This window comes from Hippocampus comes, unplaced genomic scaffold (genome assembly GCF_001891065.2).
Source record: "Hippocampus comes isolate QL1 unplaced genomic scaffold, H_comes_QL1_v1.1 scaffold132, whole genome shotgun sequence".
NCBI classification, from domain to species: Eukaryota; Metazoa; Chordata; class Actinopteri; order Syngnathiformes; family Syngnathidae; genus Hippocampus; species Hippocampus comes.
In genome coordinates, this window is record NW_017805467.1 from 1,765,196 (window position 1) to 1,784,776 (window position 19,581).

At 40.4% G+C, this 19,581-nt stretch overlaps 1 protein-coding gene across 14 annotated transcripts in view; it reads right to left on the bottom strand.

Annotated features, from left to right (window-relative positions):
- Window positions 1-16,541, bottom strand: part of ptprsa (protein tyrosine phosphatase receptor type Sa) — a 237,882-nt gene extending 221,341 nt beyond the window's left edge. For 4 of the 14 annotated variants that reach the window (XM_019875182.1, XM_019875184.1, XM_019875183.1 and 1 more), the window contains exon 1: window positions 16,131-16,541. The gene's annotated coding sequence lies outside the window, so the exon portion shown is untranslated. The remainder of the gene's footprint in view (window positions 1-16,130) is intronic. The other 10 variants (XM_019875187.1, XM_019875186.1, XM_019875190.1 and 7 more) reach the window with 6 other exon arrangements.
- Between the last annotated feature and the right edge of the window lie 3,040 nt (window positions 16,542-19,581).

Here is a 19,581-nt window from a genome sequence, read left to right on the forward strand (position 1 = left end):
GAATATAAAATTATGAAAATACATATCACATTTCATTGTAACTCAAAGAAACATCTATAGCAAAGATGACAAACATATTTTCATCATGGGCCACATTTTATGGTTTCCCTCAGCGGGCCCTTATGACTGTGAAACCATATAAAGGTATGGTCACCACATGTTATTGCATATAATCAACAAATTGATGTATTACTAGTTTCAAAATCAGCCGCGAATGAAAAGTGTTCAATTCATTTTAAAAGGGGACCTTCTAACAAAAAAATAAATAAAATTGCTTTTTAAAGGTGAGGACACATGATTTGCTTTTGTAAAAGATGCGATGGGCTGGATTTGGCTCCCGAGCCATGAGTTTGACACCTTTGACCTATGGTGTTTGTAAATTGGATTTGGTAAGAATAGTGCGCATTTTTTAATGATGGAGACATAGTGTGCAACATGTGAAATCAATTATGGAGCAAATAGAGTCGAATTACTGTATTTTGAGCATAGGCATGGATAAATGCTATTTTTTATTGCCTCCCATTTTCTTCCGTGATTGCTGCTGACCACTCATTTTTCATAAAGTGAAGAACTTTTCACAAACCAACTTCTGAAGCAGCACTTTGTCCAATAAGTTGTTTTGTTTTTTCTACATAAGACACATCTCAGTAGCTGTTTACAACAACTACTGAATGGGACATGTCAGAAAGAGCAGGAGAAAAATATGTAGTGGTATGCCCTAGCTGAAGTGTTTTTTTTAGGGACGATCTGTCTGTTACTCTGTCCCAGTCTGGGCGGGGCACCGCTGGCCCTGGGCCCCAGACTATCACTCAGGCTGATGTATAGGTCCACAGGGTACAAATGAAACCTGTCACAACAAGGGTAATGATGTCAGAGTCACTATAGCTCACCTCTGAAGGAGCAGAGGGAGGGAAACGAGTGGTTAGGATGGTGAGAGGAGGGCTTAAGTGAGACGATGGAAGAAAAGGGAGGGAGGAAGAGATGAGCATATGGGAGGGATCAGGGGGGATGAGGTGACAGAGAGAGAGGGGGGAGAGAGAGAGAGAGAGAGAGAGAGAGAGAAAGAGAGAGAAAGAGAAAGAGAGAGAGGACAGGGAAGGAGGGAAATTCTGCCAAGGGATGAGGGCAAAAAAGAAGAGGCAATGGAGGATGGAAGGAAAGTGTTAAGAAGAGATGAGTGAGTAAATAATTTGACGATTGGCATGGGCACATGTACTAATGTACATATAAATATGGATCATATTATGAAAGAGAAAAGACTAAAGACAAGATGGAAAAGAAGACAGTTTTGGTCCTAGCAAAAGTTGGTTAGATAGAATGAATGTGTTCATTTCCCATTCTAACATCCTCTCCGTGAGTTTGTGTTGCCTCAACATCTCTCTTTGAGTGTCTCTCCAGCCTCCATTTTCATTGACGTCATCCTCTCTGTCACCCCACCCACACCGAAAGCTGTAAGTTCTGCATCCTTCCGGCTTTCTTCTCCTTGGCAATCTCTCTCCATCTCAAGATGAAGCCGCTAATGGATTGAAAGTCTTGTGGAAGAGGCAACGGTCATTTAAAGATTAATGTCAGGCACGGTAATCTGAAGGGCAAGTCACCACATCCTCTTTGGTTGTCCAGTGGAGGACAAGCATATGTCATCTGTGAAAAGATGCCCTCGTCATTATCGGCCATTAGGCAAAGTCTCACAGATAATGACAGGTGGACCAAATAGAAGATACCCCTCAACTCGGATGCCCTGTCCAAGCACACATTCCTCGGTTAACATTTGATCCAAGGTCATCAGTTCAGTAACATACGTAACATAGTTTCATAGATAAATATGTTCTTCCATGCTTTTGATCCACCTTTCCATAGCATCAGGTGCCTACCTCTGTGTCAACATCTTCAGACAATCACAAATGTATGATTGTGACGTGCCCCACCATAATCGCATTCCAATAAGCAAGAAAATGAAAGCACAATTACAGTGTGGATGCTTTACCTAGTGACGAGGTAAGAAATATAGATGCATATTAACATTCTAGGCAGCATGTTGGAAAACTAGTTAGCTCTCGCCCAAAGTCAGCTGGAATATGCTGCAGCACACCCGCGACCCTGGCGAGGTTAAGCGGTACAGAGAGTGGATGGATTAACGGACTGTTTGTAGCAGGGGTGTTGAATGCATTTTTACTGTGGGCCACATCATAGTTATGGTTCCCTTTGGGCTGTTATGACTGTGAACCCAAATAAATGCATGATTGCTTGTTACATATCGCAAAAAAAAAAAAAAAAAAAAATCAAATCAGAGGCGACTAAAATATCTTCAAATATTGTTGAATTTGGGCGGCCCGGTAGTCCAGTGGTTTGCACGTCGACTTCACAGTGCAGAGGTACCGGGTTCGAATCCAGCTCCGGCCTCCCTGTGTGGAGTTTGCATGTTCTCCCCGGGCCTGCGTGGGTTTTCTCCGGGTACTCCGGTTTCCTCCCACATTCCAAAAACATGCATGGTAGGCTGATTGTCTGCTCTAAATTGTCCCTAGGTGTGAATGTGAGCGTGGATGGTTGTTCGTCTCTGTGTGCCCTGCAATTGGCTGGCAACCGATTCAGGGTGTCCCCCGCCTACTGCCCGAAGACGGCTGGGATAGGCTCCAGCACCCCCCGCGACCCTAGTGAGGATCAAGCGGTTCGGAAAATGAATGAATGAATGAATATTGTTGAATTTATTTTAAGAAGGTGATTGGTAACAAAAACTGCTTGCAATATCCCAATGGTCTGATATGATCATTTCAATGTTGATATTCGTGCAAGAAACAGAGTCGATTCACATAATTTGCTTTCACGTGTCAGATAAAATGATGTGATGTGGCGAATCTGGCCCCTGGGCCTGAGACTGACATAACTTCCTCTCAACACACAAACAACGCTCGTCTCTCAGTCGAGACATATCTCTTCAACATACCTGAACAATAATTCCTATCTAGCCATGGCGTTGGCACTATCTTATGGCATTTTTTAAAAATGCAAAGAAATGTGAATAGATATCTGTTGGTGAGTTTTTAGCTGGTAATAAAAAAAAAAAAAAAAAAATACAAATAGGTGATTAGTGACTCAGAATCTGAAGGGGATTACTGCACTCTTTAAGCCAAGTGAAAGAGTAATTTGATTTAAAAAAATGGGCTATTTTCTTTGAGATACAAAAAAAAACCCCACCAAGAACTGAGGAAGGCTAAGCGGAACTAATAAAGTCAGTACAGCTCCTCGGACCATAAAACTGGACGCACGCAACTGTGCGGAGTGAGCATTGAGAATCTGAAGGAACACTAATTGCTGGAAAATATGCCAGATTCATACAACATGAGATCATCTTTAATTAAAATGGGGCAGTGAAACTGCATTTACATATATCACTACGTGCGAGCAACACAGTTCAAATGGACTCGGCAGTGTGTAAATGATAGCATCTATGATCTGAGGAAAATGCAGCTTCAACACTACCTTTTTTTCTGGGGGGGGAAAGTGGGAGGCATTTATTTTCTCAAACTCAACCTATTCATATTGCACCTATTTGGGGGCGCTGTTTAAGGGAATATGGTAAATAAGAAGTAGAAAGCTGGCTGACAAGATGTCAAGCTCCTGCACTCATCATGTCAAGTTTTATGACTTAAAACCAGAGTATGTCTGTGTGGAATTTTAGTTTTGTAGCACCGCGCTGCCCAAGACACAGCTATTTGAGGAATAAATGATTCGGACCATCAACTTGTCCAGTTTCGGAAGCCTGTTGTCAAAAATAAAGCAGTACTTTATGCCAGTGACAAATGTAAAATCAGGAAATGCAATGCGGCACACAATGTTAAGGTGAACTCTCAAGGCCATCAAAACATCATTCATGAAAGCTCTCTCTGTCATTCTCTGTGTTACCGAGGAATATATTTATCCTTTCAAGTCATAAATCAAGAAAAAAACAACAATATTGTTGAAAAGAATAAAAAAAAAACAAAAAACAAAAAATACTTTTTTTTTTCCAAACTTCCATAACTTTCTTGACATTTTGTGACTTTATTTACTTTTATTGGTAGTTGTCAGTGTGGCTCCAACATTCCTTTGGCATCTGACACAACACAAAAAAAAAAAAGAAAGAATGTCTAATATAAGGCACAATGTGTGAAATACGCCACATCCCTCATCGTGATTCAACAGACTGTTGTTTTGCAGCAAGGACTTAAAAGAAAAATATAGTTGTAAACCAAGCACACTAGTGCAAAAATTGCACCGGTGAAGCAAACATGAAGCTAAAGGAGAGACAGCGGTCAAAGGATTAAGGGAGAGCAAAGGATGAAACAGCCAAGAAAATACAAGGGACTGATGGACAAAGGGTAAGGAGGAAAAAATAACTTAATTGACACGAAACAGGGATGGGCAGACAGCTTGAGTTATTTCCCGTCCTCTTCACGTCACTTAAAGCAGAAGTTAAAGGTTTACAGGAGGAGAAGGAAACTTGAGGTATTGGAGTCGGTGGCAGAAGGGATGGCATCTCTTCTCACCTTGTCCATCTGCTGTCTGTCTTCTTGAGTGTTAGCCCGACAGAAGCCTCTAGATGACTTTTTTTATTTACAAACATTGAACACAGAATGCGGTGTTACCTATCTCCTCTTGCGCCCTCATTCACGTACTTATATGAAGGTTAGAATGGCGTGTATGTGTTTGTGCGTGACAGAGATCAATCAAAGTGATGAACACGGCGTCTTTGAAAAATCGACATCCATATTTGGGGTTCGTCGGAGGTCTGACTGATTTATTGAGCAGCAAGTGATGGAGGAGACTGTTCTCCTTTTTCCATTCGGACAAAATGGAGCCCGGTGGGGGGAAAACATAATCTATGCCTTTTTTTTTTTATTTTACTTTGTGACTTTGAAGTTTCAAAGTAGTAAAAGTGGGAAATAATGTGGAATAGATGTCAAAATGATGTGACGGAAAGGAAGAAAGGAATGGTCATTGGAGTTAATAGCTGAGTGTTTCAAGAGTAAAGTGAAGGTCACAACAATGACAAGCAGTCTGTGGAAGGACCATTTTCACTTTTGAGTTTGAATAATGTATCTGATGTCATTGTGGCATAGCTAGGGCCAGACTGTCTTGAGTAGTCTTCATCCAAAAGACATATCTGGCCCATATCAAAGCAAAAAAAAAAAAAAAACATTGCTGAGGTAGCTGGTATTGAATGTCCAATAAGTGCAGGGGAGGCGACAATTTTTCTTATCAAATAAGGTTATTGCGCCACCATGTTCCTGTTTAGCTTTGAGGCATAAAAGTCAGTCAGTTAATAAAGAAAGGTAATAACAATAATTTTAAAACAAATCTAACGGGGTATAAGAGTTCAAAAAAAAACTTTTTTTCAGCATTTACATTCAAAAGTTAACAAAGTAAACATTATTTGGAATTTTATATTTTCATCATGTCTGCAGTGGATGATTTACCATCCATCCATCCATTTTCTGAACCGCTTTATCGTCACTTGGGCCGCGGGGGGTTGCTGGAACCTATCCCAATTGTCTTCGGGCACTAGGCGGGGGACACCCTGAACCGGTTGCCAACCAATCGCAGTGGATGATTTACATTTTCCCATAATGCCATGGGGTATTGACTTCTGCATGTGCATATCACATGGCATTTTTTTTTTTTTTAACTCGGGCATGTGTTCGTCATTACCCATTGGCATTAGGGAAAAATGCTACGTTTGTAGCACTTAGCGTCCAATTATGTTCGAAGGTATCTGTGGGTAAATTTGAACATATTTAAATAAGTTAGAAGGTACTCGCAAGTATGTAGGAATATATCTGCAAGTCAAAATATTTTGACTCCACATTGGCAGCTCCACACGTCTGCAAATTATACAGGCCTATCATTTTACATTTCCAAATCTTTAGTACTTGTTTTGGGGCGTCCATTACAAGATGCCATGCAAGAGATTGTAGTGACTAAGAAGAGGCTCCGAAAGATGAGGGGAAAACACAGCAAGAGCAACAAGCGTGAGAAAGAAGTGAGAAGGCTGATGGAGAATAAGAAGCAGATAAGTTCACCTCTCATTAGCTCGCCTGCCACACATCAGACCGCATGCAATGCAAAGTCCACCAACGTGAATTAAACAAAGAGCCAACTACCTCAGAGGAAAGCAAACCTGCCAGCACTTAGCCAGGCATCATAAACAACCAGCTCACATTTGTCACTGACTCTTCACCCAGGCAAAGTGACAGTGCAAATAAATTAAATAGCCTTCTTTCTCTCAGCATTCTCCTCCTACCACCACAGCTGGTCTGAGCTAAAAAAAAAAAATGTGGCCCTGAATCTGCAATAAATAAATAAATAAAAAGGTACAGGACACAGACAGACACCACCTTATTAGTCTTGTCATCTGCCTTTAGGAATGACAAGTACTACACTGGTATTCGTATAGGTTCCACGAATAAAGCAACTCTGAAACAAAAATACACAACTTGTGTGACAATTAACCTGATGTGTATAAGTCTGGGGGCACATTAATAGATTAATTTATGACATATTTTATTTCATATTTTTGTTTCAGGTCAGAAACCGTGGAGTTTGTCCAAGGTCGACTGGCGACAGCGATGTACAGACACTCACAATTCACATCAAGTCCAATGAGTGGTGGTGTAACAACTGACGTGGAATCAGCCTCATGGCTTTATTAACAATGACTAAAGAGAATGACCATGACAGCATAGTCAAAAAGTGAAGGAAGGCTCGACTAAAATTGAAACGAATAATTTTAAAATCCCTACTGGTCAATTCAAAAATATATACTGTATATTGGCACCGTACCGAAGCACTGCACCATCTCCTCCTCATCTACTGCATAATGATCAGGCCCTATGAAACTTAGATGACAATAATATCAAGCAAAATTGATCATCAAATGAGTTTTACTGTTTGCTGTGCACAATACAATAATATAGTTTCGTCTAGTCAATTAAAACCAAAATGCTATTCCCCCCTACCTCGCTTCACCACCTTCCCACCACCTTTCTGAATCACCATTAGAATAGTTGTAAACACCCCCATTAGTAGCACAGTGTTTTCATCCCCCCTGCCATTCCAACCTGCTATTGAGCTAGCCTCTGGAGAAAACACAGGTTTGTTCATCAAGCCAAGGCAAAACAATTCCTAGAAACCAATAATCAATGACTGTGGACAAACAATAAATTCTTGGTGCAGCTGTTTCAGAAAATAACAAGTGGGAAGAAATAAAGTCACACTAATTAAACAGAAATCTTCTGGTACGCCATCAATAGCTGATAGCTATGCTGCTCCACCATTTAGCCCATCTGATTACAACGTTATAGCCTTAATAGATGCTCTCTCTAGACCAGGGGTGTCTAACTCATTTTTGGAGTTACGTCTTCCCTCGGAGGGCCACTATGACAGTGAAACTGAATAAATGTTTAATCATCACATCGTATTATTACTTGTAAAAAACAAATCAGATTGATGGATTACTAGTTTTTGAAATCAGTCAACTGTCTGTCTGATCTTTGTGCAATTATTGTCAAAGTGAGTGTAAACAGCGAAAAAAAAATGTATTACAAAGTCCCAACGTTATTTATTACACGTGACAATTTGACAGTTCGGTCCGGATTTGAGCAATGATCATGGATGTTTGACACACATGATTTCCTTTTGCGGACGACATAAAATGATGTGGCGGGCCGGATCTGGCCCCCGGGCCTTGAGTTTGACACCTGTGCTCTAGACCATGGGTGTCGAACTCATTTTTGTCGTGGGCCACATTGTATTTACTGTTGCCCTTGGAGGGCCGTTAGGACTGTGAAACCATATGAAGAAGTCAAAAATAATGGTTGATTCAACTGTAGTTTAAGTTACTATAATGACTGGTTTGGTAACAAGAAAATGCATGCAACATCTCTCTTATTTATGAAATATGAACATTTGAAATTTTGGTACAGATTTTAGCAAGCATCATAGAAGTCGACACGTTTGATTTGCTCTCGCGGGCCACATAAAATGATATGGCGGGCCAGATCTGGCCGCCGGGCCTTGAGTTTGACACCAGTGCTCGAGACTTTAACTAAATGAACAGCTCATTTTTCCTTGAAGACCTATGACTTTCCTGCATAAATTTTCTTTTTTACCATAAATGCCAGTATAACTCGATTTGAAAACGCACCAATACACGGTGGTATTTATCATTATAAGCATATAATATAACCCTTCATAGACTCAATTCAGTTTTACAAAAATAAGTTCAAAGGCTGCACGATAAACGTGGGGGAAAAAACAAAAAGTACATGCAAAAGGCGAAGATGAGAAATTGCAAGCCAAACTGAACCAAAGGTCAGTAAAAAGGCTTAAAAAATGTGGTACACTAAAAACAAAAGGAGGATGAAGATGCCAAGGCAAGTAATCACATTAAATGAAAATTCAAGCACAGAACAAAACAGTCACTGAAAGTGAAAGATGTACTCGGAAGACAAAACCGTAAGCGCACTGACCAATACTCGAATTATCAACATGTAAACGGAAGACTGGTAGAGAAGAAGTCGGATTGAAGCAAGAAACGAAATCATTTGGCACCAGCCTGCTGCTGCAGCCACCCTAAAATAGCCGCTAATTGTCCTAAGTGGCATGTGTGTAGCCCACTTGAGCTCGCCGGTACCCTGCAATGGACGCAGAACAAAATCTGACAACCGACATAATAGTATTTTGTTCATAGAGATACATGATCAGTCCACAACATTTGGACATCAAACATGAATCAATTGCTCATTCAATAATATGAGAAACCACATCCAAACTTTGGACTGGTAGTGCGTCAGTTGGAGTTTTACAAATGGACGAGTGGTTGTGACAACCCAGTCATGCAAGGAAGATTAAGGGAACACAGTCCTCAAATATACTGCTCAAAAAAAACAGCACAACATAACTCCAAGTGTTCCTTTTGTTTTCTTTTTGAGCAGTTTATGTTGTCCACAGTCATTTAGCTGTACAATAAATATCGGAATCATCTCCTCTTGATCTGGCAACTGGGTCCTTGAGTGGGTGACGTGTCGAAGCTGAGGAAGGTGTTGGGAATTAACGAACAACAGAAACTGATCTCAGTTAATGAACACCAGGGGAAATCAGGTAAAGCATATCTGATTTTATGAGAGCTGCGTGCAAGCTTCTAACAGCAGAATAAAACAGCCCGAGCACACTGAGGAGTTTATCATATGTAGAGCAATTCTGATTGAACAGGTTCGGGATGCTTCCCAAAGTCGTACGACACAGTGCTTTGGGCAAGAATTGGAATCCAGAGTCCTCAGATGAGATTATTTTCCTTTTTTCTCCCCTCCTTCTTTTTATTGGAACAGGTACATTAACTTCCTTGTGAGACAACATCATTACAAAACCATAACACAGCAGAAGAGCCAAGATGGAGCTGCAAGCAGCCAAAGTGAGACATCTTCTCTTAGCACAACAGCAACCGTAACTCTGATGTGATCAATAGTTGTTCATGACTTGCTTTCAAAAGGTGCCATCCACCATCCTCTTCCTAGATGTATATCACTGCCTCATTTCCAGTCACCGCTTCCACTCTCTCTCATCTATAATTCTACTGTCCTCTACATACCATTTGACTTTCGTCTAGTGCTTTCCCCATGTAGTGCTTTTCGCTACTTTCATGAGCTACACATTCCTAAACATGCTGTACACTGTCATTTCTTCAGGGAATACAGAAACAGGCATCATTTCATTATCGTCCTTTCTTATCTTGCAAGCATCCTTACTCCCAATATTCTCGTAATTTAATCTCCTATTCTTCCCGTCTTTCACTTTATTGCTTCCTTTTTTTTGTGTGTCCTCCATACAGTAATTTACTGGAGTAGTGATGTGTTGGAAATACATTTGTATTCATGAAGAAAGTGCGACTTTATTAGCCTAATCCTAACGCAATCCGCCAGCACTCTCCTTGTGCCATGAGTAAACCCCGGTCACTTTTCAAGAAAACCACTCCCAGCATCTTGTCCTGTATCTTCGACAATGTTTTTTTTTTTTTTCTATCCCCTCTGCTTTCTTGCAAACAACTGCTCATAGGTTTATTGGAGCACATTGTTGCGTCTCAACGGAAGCTTGCACAGCATTCTGCCATTAATAATTGAAGAGGCCCCACATGGCCAGGCACACTCAGTCTAAATGGATTGTTCTGGGAGAGATCAATGCTGCTGTGAGGGTTTTATTAGGCCCTGCAGAAGGAACGGACAAGGACATCGTCAACGCTTGCGTCTCTGTCTTAATTGTGCCTTGATATTGCATAACACCTCCTCCTTCTCTTCTCCCTAAACAACATACCCACAACCGGGAATCTACTCGCTGACTGACGCCTCACAGTACAAATTTAATTAAACATAAATGATTCTCCTACTGTATGAATCATTCATGGTTTGTGATGTCTTTGACTATGATGCAGGCTAAACAGGACAAGAGAGTAGTTTGTCTTTCCTGCTCGTTGTTGGGTGCGTCATGCTTGCCAACCTGGCACGACACAACCACCAAGACCAGAGGATACTCGAAATGGGGGAGCGTGAAATGCTACCATGACCTTCAACACTTACGACCTTCGGGGGTGGTTGATGACTGCAGAGGCGAATGACGCTCAGCAGGACTCTCCAGGACATTTGCATTTTTCTTCCCCATGGTTTCTTAATTGTCTACTCTTTTACAAAGCATAAAAAGATTGGTCTATTCTTTGTACCCATATCTGGTGGGTACAAATTGTAAATGATGAAAATTATACAGTACAACTTTTTATTTTGACAGAAAGAAACAAAACATATTCACCACATCATTGTTGTGACAATTGGCTGGTCTACAGCTCATTTAGACATAGAGCGAAGATTTAGCAAGACAACGAGTGCCGTCAGCCTTACCTAATAAACAGATTGACAATGAATGTGTATTTATACAGTGTTCAATATGAAATCTTTAGACAATGGTTTGATTTGATTTTTGACTTTTTGTGATCATGTACTTTTTGCTTTGTTAATGTTTTGCAATGTTAAAATATGTTTTTATTGGAGAAAAACATTCCTTTACCATTTTGTTATTTTTTTTTTTTACACATCATGGCTTGGAGTGAGTGGTTTCGCATTGCATTTTGGAAGTCAAAATTACCATCTTTACACACACTGGAAGTCAAAACTGCAAACAATTGTATCAGTGGCACAACACACTTGTCACCAACACACAAGAAGCTCTGTGGTCATCGGAGCAGGAAGATGGCCAAAGTGCGAGCATTTCAGATCATAACGCAAGCCGAGCTATGACGTGGCATGTCATCGTTGTTGGACCTTGCTCTAGAACATGCCTAGTTTGAAGCCACTGAAAGGAGGTAAAATGTCATGTACCAAAAGAGAGAACGGTTTTGGTGAGTCAAACTAAGGAAATATTTGTTTCACTTTCAAAACTCCTCGTCGTGGCCTAGAAAGGATATCGGTTTTATTGCTCATCAGCTGGTCGAAACTCATAAACGAACAGCCATGAACCTACTGTATTATGTAGCATGGTAAAATGCTTGCGACTCAAGTGAAGCTGCACACAAGCAGTTTATGCCTTTTTAAAAAATTGATTTCTTATATTTTTTCATATAACAAATACAAAGTTTAAACCAAAATGTATATTTGTGTATTGTCAGAACTACTGTCTTCGTAAAACAAAACTGAAGCTTACAGTAGCCGTTACTTTCGAGGGAATGGATCTTGCATCATCTGCTAACTCTTGACATCTTAGCATGTTCCGCGCAAGTGTGTACACATTAAATCCATTAAAATGTCAAGCTTTACAGTGATCTCAAACCAAGTTCATGCAAAAGGAGGTGAATACTGTAGTGCATGTTGTGGCCTCATTGTGCTTGTCGAGACTTTCTCAAAAGTACTTATGTCAGAGCAATTTCAAACGACAAATCATATTAAAAAAGCACAAGGACAATTTCTTCTTTCGCTCACTTTAAATATTCCAGAAACCATTTACATATGGATTTGAGGATCATATGCTCCCTGACAAACTGCTTCTGAGAATATGGCATAACTGGACAGAGGGCTGAATGCAATAAAAATGCTCTGTAACATTATACATGAGTATTTATGTAATGATTAACCAAAAGTAATTTGCCCTTAGAGTTGACTTCCTGTACTGTTTTTTATGACCGGAAACAACCTTTAACTGTGTTTATTTACCCTGACTGTCACATGGTGTAAAAAAAAAACAGCCTTTGTATGTTGGCAGATGGCTGAAGTGGTGCAAGCAAGGCTGGGATAAAAAGGAAAATTCAGAGATTGCCATTGTGCCGCTTCTATTTTCCAACTGTGCCAAAGGCAGCGAGAAAAAAAATAATGGGAAATAATAACCTGCTGTTCACCTGGAGGTGACAACTAACAAGCTTGTAGATCTCTCCTAGTACACCGTAAACATTGACAAAGCTGTGTGGCCATAAACAAGCCTTTCCTTCTTTCTTTTTCGGTCAGCTAGAGTTTGACATTAGGGTCATCGTGACTCTTTTCATCAAGCACTACCATTCAGTGCAATGAACAATGTGTATTGTGTGTAACTTCGATACTACCTGTACTACAGTACTGTGGTTTGGTTCACTTACATGCTAAATATGCATGGCTGCCTATTGGTTGGTTAAGAGAATTCCTACAACTGTGATGTAATGGAACGTTAAAGTAAAATAGGAAAAAGGGAGTCATATTTCAGTCGTGTAACACAGAGACAAGAATATAATAAGCTTGCACGATTTGTTTACGGTTATTAGCACGTAGCACTACTTTGTCTCGTGTTTATGTGTCTTCAACTCATGGATAAGTTCAATACTGGCTCACTGCTATGATGTCACACCATCTATACAGCAGTGTGTTCCGCCCTATATTGAGCCATATTCAAACATTATAAAAATCTCACGGCACACTATCGAACACAAATGCCACCAAATATAGCGTGTATACTGAAATAATGATGATCACATCTCAATTTGCTCACAAACATATTTACTCAGTGTGCAATCTAGGTTGTTTTGTTGAGGACAGAATTATTGTTGTACGGATGGCAACTTCATGGAAGAGCATTTACTTCTAACGGTCACTATACGTCGCTGGCAGAGAGAGATGTTTTTTTTTTTTTCTGTTGTTTTTTTTTTTTTTTTTTTACCAATTATGTGAAATTTCCCACGGCAAACCGGACGATTTCTCACAATACACTTCTGTGTTTTGGCACAGTGGTTGGGAATCACTGAAATTAAGAATGTAGTCGATTCTATTGCTGTTCTGCTCAAACACACAGCGCTGGAAATGTGAGCTTGATAATGGAAAAAGAATTGTATCGTGTTGAAACGAACTGAACTGGGCTGCTTGGGGGAAAAGTGTCTTGAAACTTTTTTTACTTTCAAGGAGTACTTTGGTTCAATACATACACTGAATAAAGTGTTGTTGAATGGACTCAGTTTTGTTGCAAGACATAAAATCATCTGGATCCAGATACATTTTTTTATAGTCTACTGGAAAAAAAGAATTCAGAAGAAAAGAAAATTCACTCATCGTTGGATGTCCCCCAATGTTCTGTTCTATGATGTCACACTATTAATGTAGTTAGCACAGGTTCGTCTACCGTGTCTCCCAGTGAAAAAGCAAATCAAATCTGAAATCCCTCTCCCATTTGTACCCGTTTCCATTTTTACTGCACAAAAACAGGACGACCGCACAGATGACTCCGCAGAGCATGACGTACAATTCATCTTTTGGATGCAATAAAGCTACAGTACATCTGCGTGTGTGCTATAGTAAGCCTGACACTATGTGTGCGAGGCATTTTTAACAGTAGTGGCTTCCACCATGGCCCCGAAACAATCTTGGCTGTGCATCTTGTGACAGGTGAACATGATTGAGGTGCATAACAGCGAGAGAAAACAACAGATGCTTGAGCATGCTCTCCAATCACCCATCTCATACATAGAGAGAGGCTGCTTGATTGATGGCAAGTCAAGAAATGCCCACAGTGGAAACAGGCTTTGTTTCAACCAGCTTGGATAAAGGCATACCAAACTATGGAGGTACCAAAAAGCAACCACGTTAAAAGGCAAAAGAAAAAGAAGAGTTTTGAATATAAGCTACCATGAGACCTCAGAGAAAAAGCTAATTTAAAAGTATATATCCAACACAACGCCAGAAGAGGAGACGCTTCATAAAATGTACCCAGACCATTAAGTCTGCAAGGACACTAATGGCTGTCCGTCCACAGAGTTCTCTGCTAAGACAGCAGTGATGGACTCCCTCCTCTCACGGTGATCATTGTGTGGCACCACATCTTAATAGCAACAGGAAGACTTTAGTAGACATATCATTGGTTGAGCGATCATGAGAATTATAAATCAAATTGAAGCCCCGACATCAAACAAATCACAGTTTAAAAATCCCAGGGGTGCTCTTGTACTTTGAAGATTACAGCATGCATCACAATGAAAAACCAGAGTGAGAGCGTCTCATGGTGCGTAAACGCCATCTCATGCATTACATCATCTGTTGCCCATATTTTAATGACTTCGCTGCAGGAGGCCAAACTTTTCTGTGTAATTGAAAGTGAAATATGGAAAAGCAGAAAAAAAAACTCAAACAGCGTATGATTGGTTGCCAGAATAAATCTGAGGTGACATAAGTCAGAATATAGAATATATTAGAAAGGGCTGGACTATTTCCAGGGAGGTTGGGTGCAGGCGGGCAGTGAGTGAGCATACTAATCCGCTGGATGTTATATGCCTTGCTTGGATGCCTCCTCCTGGGCACCAGATGAGCTGTTTCTGGTGGGATTGCTGGTGTGGGGAGAATTAAGAATTTTTCATGAGACAGAGCATAACTGAAAATTGTAACACACAGCAACATCATAAATTTGATTACATTACATTGCGCTGCAAGCCTGTGAGCCATTCCCAGGCACCGTAAAAAGCTTTAACCGAGTTACTGCAGCTCCAGAGGGGGGGAAAAAAATAAATAAAGCCATTTTCTTTTTAACAACTGGGGTGGTGGCCAGATATTGTTCTTTGAGTTTTATGAGTTTTGCAGGCACTCATTGTTACAACACCAGACCATGAAGAAGAGGGAAATTCATTTTTTAATCAATGTTTTTTTTAAGAAAATTATTTATATGCACTGCATTCAGCGTGCGTAAATTTAAAATCAATGTATAAAACAAATATACACTTTACAAAAAATGCCGTTGCAATTAATTACAATGCATTTTTTTTCATGTGCTTCCAATATCAAACACATCAGTCAAATGTGTCAAGCAATCCAACAAGGGGATCAGCACAGCATCATCACCCGTATGAAAAACATCCCAGAAAGCAAACCAAGTTGTGTCACACATCTTGGAATGTTGCGTGTGCAAAATTAAAAAAAACAAAAAACAAAAAAACAAAAACAAATGCAGGTCCTGGATGTACATCTTACAGTCTCGAAAGACCAACCTATGTCTACCCGAGGCTCCACTTATACACACAGACATGGTGCGAGGAAAGAAGATAGGAGAACTCGTGATATTCAAGGAAAGATTGTTGGGGAAGCAAATCAAGTGGAAGAAACTGATTCGAAATGCCCCTTGAAAAGAATCATGATCCAAGCTTGTCCATCTCTCTGTTAAAAACCCTTAATTAAAATGTAATTCTCCCTTCACATACGCCTCTGCCCAAGTAAGAGTCATAAATATGCCTCTTACACCCCCACAAAAAACGCATATTTGCTACTTATATTTTGTTGAGTGTGGCATCGGAAAACTGAGCCGCGAGAACTGTCTTTTCAGAACCTACGTCTGCGCCAATCTGCTTCCTTCCCGTATTTAGACACTTGCAGAAACATCGCAGTGTTGGGGACACCTGGGCATACATTTGTCGGAAAACCACACACAAATGACCATCAAAAACATTCGAAGCATTGTCTACTCAAGCGCTTTGGGTGCCTGATTTCGACGTGAACGCACGGCTCGCGCGCTGCGAAACCGAATCCGCATATATGCCCAGTGGTCAATTTACGGGGGAAAACGATTCGTTGAAAATCCATAAACGTCGGTTCAAAAGTGTGCACAGGGAGCCTCCTTACCTTTATTCGGTTCCTTTCTGGTTCTGACGTGTGAGCCGTCACATTTTCATGTTTAAAACAAGCAGTAATCCCCGAGTTGTTTTTTTTTCTTTCTTTTTTGTCTTTCTTATACTTTTTTTGCGTCTGAAAGTGTGCGTCCCAAAGGCAGCTCCAGTCACTTCACCAGTTCTTCTCGCGAGATAAATGAAAGGCTAAGTATATTAAGCTCTACATATACTTCAAATCCAGCCCAGCGCAGGTTGCTGAGGAGCGCGCGCGTCCGTGCTCGGCAGGAGGAGTCGCTCTTTCAGCACCAGCCGCCGTGCGCACTTGGAGGAACCACAAGCGAGTCCGAGCACTGACTGAGGGAATGATGTCATGTGTACAGCCCTCCCTCCCCAGCTTCCCCTCCTCACTTGAAAGCCCCGCTGTCTCTCTCTTTCAAACACACCTCTTCCCTTGGCGTGATCTTTTTCAATTATTCCAAGAGGCGGGCGGCGGGGGGTAAAACAGGTAGGAGTGAAATACGACACGCTTTATTGTGCGACGGTTTTAATGAGCAATGAGAATTATAGGAGATATTTATTTGCCGTTAGTTTTCAAAACAATGTTGATTTGCAATAGCGCCTTGCAGTGAAGTGAGCCTGTGTGCGTGCGTCTCTCTCTCTCTCTCTCTCTCTCTCTCTCTCTCTCTCTCTCTCTCTCTCTCTCTCTCTCTCTCTCTCTATATATATATATATATATATATCCCCTACTTGACGCGATGAAGTCACGTCGTCCCCCACGCCTCGCTGGAGGTGTGGTCCAGTAAAGCATCACAGGCATGGGGCGGGGGGCGGGGGGGAATCAGGGTTTGGTGTGCCAGCACTGCAAACTACTTTAACCCTCCTCCTTCTCCGATGCAACGTGGCCATCTTACAGATATAGATGGCCATGCAGAGAACAGCAAGGTTCATGATCAATATCACGCTCCATTACACGGCAAAGACACCGCGGTTAAACCAACACCTGTGTTTAAGTGCAAGTGGGCTATGGCATACATGTTTTTAGAGTAGCTTAAACAGGGACGGCTCCAGGATTAATTTTTCTCCCGGGGCTAGACTGATACATGCCTGGGGCTGAGAAAATACTATTAAAGATAATTATAACTATCAATATTAAACATATTTTACAATATCGAATAAAATGCTGAAAACGCTTAAGAGGGGCTACATCGATTTTTGATGGTGCTACAGACCCCGCAGCGTCGGTGTAGCGCTATCCCTGTGCTTAAGTGTTTTTGTTTGACTAAAAATGTTTTTGGGTCATTGCTGAAAGAGGATAAAAATAATTATTGCTTTAGGATGAAGAATTTACTCAATTTTATTTCGGCAAGTGGTTGCACAAAATAAAATTTCTAGGATCCAATTACAATTTTATTTAAGTAGGCGTACAGTCTACTTTAAAATGTATCCGGGCACACATCATTTTATGAAGTGCAACCATTTAACAAAATACAATTTAATTAAATGAGCCAAGTGTGTTGGCTACTTTAAAAAAATCATCTGGATCCAGATGATTCTATTTAATACAACCACATAATAAAATAAAATTGAGTACATTGAACAAAACCTTTTTAAATTGTAGTTATTTGAAAATGTATGCAAAAGTCAGTCACTATTATTACTATTATTGAAAAACTGATGTTACTCTATGCCCCCCAAAATACATGCTATGTGCGTTTAAAAGTTAATTTAAGCAATAAAATTCAAGCAACTAAAATAAAACCAATGGTAAACTTAAGATCCGCCTGTGAAGGTAAGAAATGACATGGCAACGATGTCATTACGTCAACATAAATCATTTAGAACTGTATTTTATGTATTTCGTTCAGAAAAGGCTTTTTTTTTTTTTTGTCAAAATGTGACTTGGGTCATTATTATTTACAAGGTGACATTATCGAAGTATGCTTTATATTTTTCCCAGTGGATTTAAATGACATTCACAAGTCTCTGGAAACATCCATGCTCTGTGATTTACAGCCGGCTTCAGAATTCAATGACTCGGGCCTCATTGGTGATTGCACTTATTCCCAGGTTACACACAGAATGGAAGAATATAGCCCTACCAGAAAACTGCCAATATTTGAAAGGGGATTGTTATGACATGATTTGATGTATGACCCAGTGCACTATTCCTTGTATTCATTTTTTGGGTTGGCATTTCAATCCAGTGACACAATCTTTCAGCACAAACACATACACACTCCACATGCATAGTTTTTGAAAGAGTTGAGAGTAATTTAGGTAAACTACCGGTACATTGGATTTCAATATGCGATTTTCGTGCTGAACAGTGGTGGTCCTGCCTCTTTCCCAAAGTCGGCTGGGACCTCACCTGCAGCCCAAATGAGGACACACAATATGGAAAAAGGATGGATGGATGGATGTCATTGAGATGTAAAGCGTATGGTTAGATGTGAATCGTCTTTTTTTCCTCCGTTCACATTCAACTCGCGGGGAAAAAAAAAAGAAACAATCCTTCCTGATATGTACTTAAATTCCTCACAAGATCTGAGGTATTTTCTGCACTTTGACTTTGCTGCAAGAACCAAAAGGACTGCAAGGCTGTTTAATCAATCAACTTGAAGCTGCTTTCTTCATCAATTTATTTTAAAGTGCTTTTCCATCCACTTTGGTGCAGCTTTTTGGCCACAGGGACAAGCTGTGATGTGCCTGTTGCAAGGCTTTGTCAGTCCATGCCTGCACTAATGCGCGGACATGTTTTGAGGCACTTAACCCTCAGGACGATGAAAACATTCTATTACAGTAAGCACACTTTTTCCCTTCTGTATATTGCTAGCATTCTTCCGAACACCCGTGCAATCAATATTGTATGTTCTTGCTGATCTGTATTCATGGCATGTGGGGTATTCACATGTTCACATAGGTGAGCAACATAGGTGAGCACCCTGGAGTGTTTGACCTGTGTATCTTTGAACTGCGGTATTCAGAGGAAGAAGCCCGCCAATCCTCTAACAATGATTATTAATTAATATCGTGACCATTAAGACCACTGAAAAATGAAAGTATTATTTTAAAATCATGCCTCATTATTCATGCGGTATGATTGCGTGGTAGATTTTTCACTCTTTTTGATGGTTGCGAATCGTGTGGGTCTTTCGACGTTTGCCTGAGGAAATGCTAACGTCAAAAAAGTTAGGTTGTTGATATACTATCTTGAAGCAAGGGAGGCATTTGGGATTTAGTTCCAGCAGTGGCAAACAGAGTGCACAAATAAAAGAAGCCTACTGTCATTGCTTTGCTGCCGAAACAGGCTACTGCACAATTGAATGAAACAAAAGTTAAACAAACATGACAGCAAGGTCGAGAGCTAAAAAAAAAAAAAAAAAAAAAACAAGACAAAGGTCCATCAAACATTTAAGTTTAGTTTATGCGTACGCTTAAAGATCACATTAGTGACTGTGAGCTAT